Consider the following 7,628-nt stretch of genomic DNA (forward strand, 5'->3'; position numbering starts at 1 on the left):
AAATACTTATTCATTATTCATTCATTAAACTGATTTATAAATCTAAGGAAATGTCTAGCTTTCAAGACTCTGGACAGTTTGCAATATTAGGAACCAATAAAAAGCACCCTTTTATTTATTTATAAATCAAATTTGCAGGCTAACAATCTCACAGCGACACTGAGTGGTATGCAAGATCAGAACAGGCATACAATGTAAACCAAAAGTATTAACCTAGAGATGGATATACCGGTAGGTCGTTCTTGACTTACAACAGTTCATTTAGTGACCATTCAAAGTTACAGCAGCACTGAAAAAGGTGACTTAGGACCATTTTTCACACAACCATGGCAGCATCTCTCCATGGTTACATGATCAAGATTCAGATGCTTGGCAACTGTCTCATATATATGATGGTTGCAGCCTTCTGGCAAGCCAAATTCATTTAACACTGTTACTGATAACTTTCTTATTTAGCAACAGAAAGTTTGGGTTCAATGGTGGTCATAAGTCTAGGACAGGGGTCTGCAACCTTAAACACTCAAAGAGCCATTTGGACCCGTTTCCCACAGAAAAGAAAACACTGGGAGCCACAAAACCTGGGTGGGCGTGGCCAACTCGATGTCACTAACTTCTACCAGTCACATGACCCCCCCTAGCCACGCCTACCCAGCCAGTCATTAGGGCAGAGAACCTGTTGTTAAAAAACACCAGGAACTACAAAACCCTTTTCACATATCTCTCTCTCCCCTCCCTCCCTCCCTCTCCCTTTCTCTCTGTGTCTCTCTACGTCTCTCTCTCTCTCTGCCCCTCTCTCTGTATCTCTCTGTCTCTGTCCTGGCTGCTTCTCCATCACCCTTACCTTCTCAGGCCAGGTGAGGAGTGACTGGGAGGGGAGGGTGAGGGGCGGGGCCAGCCAGTGGTGGGATCACCTGACAGGGAGCCACAGCAGAGGGCCCAAAGAGCCACATGTGGCTCCGGAGCCGCAGGTTGCTGACTCCCAGTCTAGGACTAGCTGTATTGGCATTTTTGGTTTTAGTTTTCTTCTGTACTCTCTTGAAAGACTCACATTACCCCTCCATCTATCCTTGTAAGATTTAGATTTCAGTGTCCAGAACAAATTCTTACTCATTTGAGTAGCTGTCTCTCCTCCTCCTCCTCCTCCTCCTCCTCCTCCTCCTCCTCCTCCTCCTCCTCCTCCTCCTCTTCCTCCATTCACAAGGTCCAGTTTAGCTCTGAACTGGTTTTTGGTTAGGAATGTTTCCTGACCTTTAAGGATAATCCGCCTTCTATCCTGTTACATAAAACACCGTTCCTCCATTTCTTGCATTTTGGAACAATAGAAAACAGGTTGTGTTTTGTGACCTTTTGTGTGATATCCATTTAGGTATTTGAAAAATGATTTTGTGTCCTTCCTTGTTCAACTTTGCTGAAGTTGATTTCCTGGTGAAAAGAAGATTGGGGGGGGGGGTTGTCACAAATCCTTTTCTAATCTTTCCTGCTTTTGAAGGGCTCAGTTTGACTCACCTTTTCTTTGCCGATATCTCCTCCGGGCTTCTGTGCCACATGTTCCACAATGCCATTGTTGGTCACTTGGCATCTTTTTTCTCCTGTCTCGAGGTCAAACACCATCCTTCTCAGAGTCCACCTGCTTAAAGCACCCCTTGTAAATGATTTCTCTTGAGAAAGCATAGACGTTGCAACTCAGCAGTTGGAGCATAGGTTGATAGGACTCCACGCTGCTTGATGCAGGATGCACCATCCCCTAAACAAAGAGCATCACAACTCCAGTACCAGTGTCTCCCACCCATTGGCTGCAGACGTCACTGGAGCGAGGAGATTTGAAGCCAAGTGTATAAAAAGAGGTCGAGCTTCACCGAGAGATGGCCAAAATGTGCTGTGGAGCGGTCTGATGACTCAAGAGGGACGGCTGGAAACGATTTGTAATTTTTCAAGGGGGAAAAAAAAATGACCTTTTGGAACCACGCAGGATCCATCAGCAGCTCTCCCAGAAAGCAACATTCTGCAGACTTTTTCAGATATATGGTGACTCCAGATCGTATCCCTGAATTCATCATTCCTTCCTTGGGTCTTCTGGAAGAGCATCGGCACTTGGGCAAGGCGAAGGCTTTGGCCAAGATGCCCCAAGAGCTGGAGGTGTCGAGGAACAAAATCAAGGACTGTCACTGCTTTCCACCGGGGTCCTTCCTGACCTGCTACTCCAGAGTTGAGGTGGATCTGGGGCTGAACGATATCTCTGCTGATTCTGTCACCCGAGCTGCCTTGTCTCTGCCCCATTTGCCAAAGATTGTCACTCCCTACGGCTTTGTGTCACTGGGACAAAGCCCTCAGGTGACCAAGGAAGAGGCCCTGTTTTTCCAGTTCAGTTTGGATCTCCCCTCGAGGGATCCCAACCCAAAGAGAGATCTGGACCCACAAGGAGGCCGCCGATTCCACAGCGATGTTGACAACGTGCAGGCAGATGGTACAAACATCGGCCTGAGGGACCACTGTCCATACCACGCTCAGGTGGTTAGCCAAGCTCCCCTCTCTGAAAGCAGTTGTAGCTCCATAAAGAACAGGTACGGATTGAAGCTTTCGGATCCTGGGGAAGGTCAGGATACTGATGTGTTTTCCAAATCGTCGGCCTTCTTAGCAGCAACTTGCTCCAAACTTGATTGCCCCACCCTGTCTTTGCAGAAATCCCCCAAAACTCTATTCCAGAAGATCCTGAAGAAAAACTCTGCTCCTCTCGGGAATCTCAAAGTGGTGAAAATGTCTTCTCGGTATCCAACAGCAGATGCTACTTACCATCCTAAGGGCTCCAACACCTGGGATATGTCTAAACAATAGCTGAATGTTTCGGAAGTCCTAAGTTGGATGTAACTTTTCAAAATGTTAATGTTTGTTGTGCTCAATAAAATGTATTTTCTCTTTCTCTCTCTCTCTTCGGCAGTCTCAAAAATCATTTTGCAGATGTAAATAGGTTGTCTTGAGGCAGAGGAAGAGCCAGGTGGGACACTTGCAATCTGAAATTAAATAATGAAATTCCCTCTTTCCCTTCCTCCTTCCATTCCCTTCTCTTTTTTATTCCTTCTTTCCTTCCTTCCTTCTTTCCTCCCACCCTACCTTACCCTACTGTTCCTCTTTCTATTCCTTCCTTCCTTCCTCCCTCCCTTCCTCCCACCCTACCTTACCCTACTCTTCCTCTTTCTATTCCTCCCTCCCTCCCTCCACCCTATCCTACTCTTCCTCTTTCTATTCCTTCCTTCCTTCCTCTCACCCTATCTTACCCTACTTTTCCTCTTTCTATTACTCCCTCCCTCCCTCCACCCTATCCTTATTTCTATTCCTTCCTTCCTTCCACCTACCCTACCCTACTCTTCCTATTTCTATTCCTTCCTTTCTTCCTTTCACCCTACTTTACCCTACTCTTCCTCTTTCTATTCCTTCTTTCCACCTACCCTACCCTTCCTATTTCTATTCCTTCCTTCCTTCTTTCCTCCCACCCTACCTTACCCTACTCTTCCTCTTTCTATTCCTTCCTTCCTTCCTCCCTCCCTTCCTCCCACCCTACCTTACCCTACTCTTTCTATTCCTCCCTCCCTCCACCCTATCCTACTCTTCCTCTTTCTATTCCTTCCTTCCTTCCTCTCACCCTACCTTACCCTACTTTTCCTCTTTCTATTACTCCCTCCCTCCCTCCACCCTATCCTTATTTCTATTCCTTCCTTCCTTCCACCTACCCTACCCTACTCTTCCTATTTCTATTCCTTCCTTTCTTCCTTTCACCCTACTTTACCCTACTCTTCCTCTTATCCTATTTCTATTCCTTCCTTCCTCCCTTCCTCCCACACTACCTTACACTACTCTTCCACTTTCTATTCCTCCCTCCCTCCACTCTATCCTACTCTTCCTCTTTCTATTCCTTCCTTCCTTCCTTCCACCCTACCCTTCCTCTTTCTATTAATCCTCCCTTTCTTCCGTCTGTCCATCCGTCCTTCCTCCCACCCTACCTTACCCCACTCTTCCTTTTTCTATTCCTTCCTTCCTCCCTTCACCCACCCTCCTGTTTCTCTTTCTGTTCCTTCCTTCATTCCACATGGAACTTCTTGGCATCCATCTACAGCTTTGATTGTTAGATTACCCAATTCTCTTTTAATCAGAGAGTAACAAATGCCATCAAGCAGTCATTATGGCTGGGCCCTGCCCCACTGCAATTGCAAGAAATTCACCCTTTCCCATCTTTACATTTCTGACAGATTCTATGATTTTGATATTATCCCAATAATAGCTTCTGAGTTAATTGGCAGCATAGGAAGAGAAAACCAGATCCAGCCTGGGTCAATAGTTAAATATATGTAAAAGGGAAGGCTGTGATGATGGGGTGGTTTCTTAAACCACACTTCGTATCTATGGCTTATAGATCTTATTTAACTGTGACTCTGTGCGTTGTCTAGGCCTGCATGGGTAGGGAGGGAGTTGTGGCTCCCGGACTGTAGAGGGTTGGGCTGAGAACTCTTATTGAATCAATTGTATGATATTTTGTTTACTTACTTATATAAATATAGTATTACATATGTTTCTTTATAGACAAAGATGTCCTTCCTTAAGAATGGAATCTTTATTCTTGTGCCAATTTATGCTTGGTGACTAAAAGGCTACAGAAAAAAACCCAGAAGTGGCAAACAAATGAAAGGAATGGAGTAGAGGGTTGGAAGGGACTTTCTAGATCATCTAATCCAATCTCCTACTCAAGCAGGAGACTCCACACCATTTCTGACAGTTGGCGTCAGTCTCTTCTCAAAAGCTTCCAGTGATAAAGCACCCACAAATTTGAAGGCAACTTCTGTTCCATGGGTTGATTGCTCTCACTGTCAGAAAATTTCTCCTCATTTCCAGGTTGAATCTCTCCTTGTTCAGTTTCCATCCATTATTCCTCGTCTGGCCTTTGGGTGCTTTGGAAAACATCTTGACCCCCTCCTCTCTGTGGCAGACCCTCAAATATTGGAAGACTGCTATCATGTCTCCCCTGGTCCTTCTCTTCTCTTCACTAGACTAGCCATGCCCAGTTCCTGCAACCATTCATTGTATGTTTTAGCCTCCAGGCCCCTGCACTCTTTTCTAGAGTCCCAACATCTTTTTGGTAGTGTGGTGATCAATTTTTATTAAAAGGTATCAGCTTTAATGGAACTATCCCACTTCTGAATTTGGCTACCCTAGACCAATGCTTTTCAAACTTGGTAATTTTAAAATGTAAAAAATAAAATAAAAATCAAGGTAACAAAGAAAAACTGGGACATGAAAGCATTGCAGATCCATTCCTGGAAAAAGCAAGATAGTAGCTTTGATAGAGAAGTCAGTTGATAGTGTGATGAGAGGCATATAACTTTAATATATAAACAACTGGAGCACCACCAGTTGACCAAATCCCATCGGCATTGACAAAATCACCTTCAGTCAATTGCAAAAGGCAGCTTTACTTGGAACAGCTGATATCAGAGATGAAATGCTCCTGGATCGGACCGGATCACCCAATCCGGTAGTGATTTTTTACTGTGGCTCGCCAATCCAGTAGCAATCGCTACCCGGGTGTCATTACTTCCTGGTTTTAATCAGGAAGTAATGTTTTTTTTACCTTTTGCGCATGCGCAGAAGATGTGTGTGCGCATATGGCGCTTCCGAACCAGTAAGGAAGGTAAGTAGATTTCACCCCTGGCTGACATCCTCCAACGATACCTTTAATACCATCAAACAACAACATCTATCTATCCATGATGGTTGGGAAGGACTCAATAGGTGGATAAAATTCCAAATTAAGAAATAATTTCAATAACCCTGAGTGGAAATAGAAGATTTCTTTCTTAGAAAAAGAGGGTCAGAGATATATTCAAGCCTAGATTAGAAGTTGGAAAACTTCATCTAGCCAACGGACTACAACAGTGAGTCTCATAATCATCAAGTTTTTAAGATGCGGAGACTTCAACTCCCAGAATTCCTCAAGTTGGAGAATTCTGGGGATTGAAATCCACCCACCTTAAACTTGCTCAGCTTCAGAAACGCCGAACTAGAGATTCCCCACCTTTAACTGTAACTCATGCAGAGATACAATGGGCAACCTCCTTCGGGGTTGATGTTCTTTAAGGTCAAAGCAGCTTTCCATTTCTTTTCAAATTAAAATCTGTTTGCAACGGAACAAAAGAGTTGCTAAAATAGTTTGTGCCTCATCTCTCTGGAAATAGAGCTCATGAATTCAAGCTGATTGATGTATTCTCCCCCCACCCCCACCCAATGGATCTGCCCACAGTTTTGCTGTTCCCTTTGCTGGTTTGAGATGAGCTATTCTTCATTCTGCCCCATAAAAAGAAGTATAAATGACTGGTGGGCTAGGCAGAGATACTGGCTGTCTACAGACGAAAGGGCTATTGTTGTCAAGAAGAATCTGTGTGTCCTTCCAGAGGACGGGAAGAGAAAAAGCAGGATGAATCAGTCCCTTATCAACTATAACAGCTGGTTTTTGTAGTGCCCAATGGAGGCCTAATGCCAAAATTTTGGAATCCTGCCGTTCAGCCGTTTGACTGTTCCGTCCAACTTACCACAAAAGGGGTGGAAAATCATCAGACCTAATTTGTTTTTTTTTTACAAAAATAGCCGCACTTAAGACTTGCAACCAAGTCAGAGGCTCTCTACTTGAACCCTGTTTTAAATCAGAAGCTGCAGCCGGCATTCTCACCAGGCTCAAGGTCGACTCAGCCTTCCATCCTTTCTAAGGTGGGTAAATTGAGGACCCAGTTTGTGGGGGCAATAAGCTGACTTTGTATAAAAATATACAAAAGTATGAAGGCTATTGCTTAATGCATTGTAAGCCACCCTGAGTCTCCGGAGAAGGGCGGCATATAAATCAAATTAAATAAATAAATAAATAAATAAATTCACTCAACATGCTAGCCGTCATTGTGCAGAAATGAACAGATTGACTTTGACAATTAAAGAAAGAGAGGAATCGGAATATTTTAAGATATGGGGGCAATTTTATCATTCGTTAGAGAAGATATATATATAGGGCAAGGTTGTAATGAAAGGAGCAAAGAAGAAAAGGGAGAAAGGACATAGATAAATGTATTAATAGTAAAATAAGAAATGTGGGAGAAATGTCACAATAAATGAGATGATAATATTAAGATATGATAAATAGTCGAGGAGTAAGAAGAAGACACAAAAGATGAACTCAGATGATACACTGAATGATTGATTATGTACTGTATGTTTGTTTGTCTATAAAATAAAAATTAAAAAAAACCATGCTAGCCATAATAGCAATAGTACCTAGGCTCATATACCGCTTCAGAGTGGTTTACAGACCTCTCTAAGCAGTTTACAGAGTCAGCCTCTTGCCTCCAACAATCTGGGTCCTCATTTTACTGACCTCGGAAGGATGGAAGGCTGAGTCAACCTTGAGCCAGTGAAACTGAACCCCTGGCAAGCCTGCAATATTGTGCCAATGTCCCACCAGATGCTTGACAACTGTCTCATATTTATGACAGTTACAGTGTCCAAGGGTCATGAGATCCCCCTTTTGCGGCCTTCTAAAAAGCAAAGTCAATCTGGGTCCTCATTTTACCCACCTCAGAAGAATGGAAGGCTGAGTC

This window comes from Pantherophis guttatus, chromosome 1 (genome assembly GCF_059756535.1).
Source record: "Pantherophis guttatus breed Tessera chromosome 1, ASM5975653v1, whole genome shotgun sequence".
Classification (NCBI taxonomy): Eukaryota; Metazoa; Chordata; class Lepidosauria; order Squamata; family Colubridae; genus Pantherophis; species Pantherophis guttatus.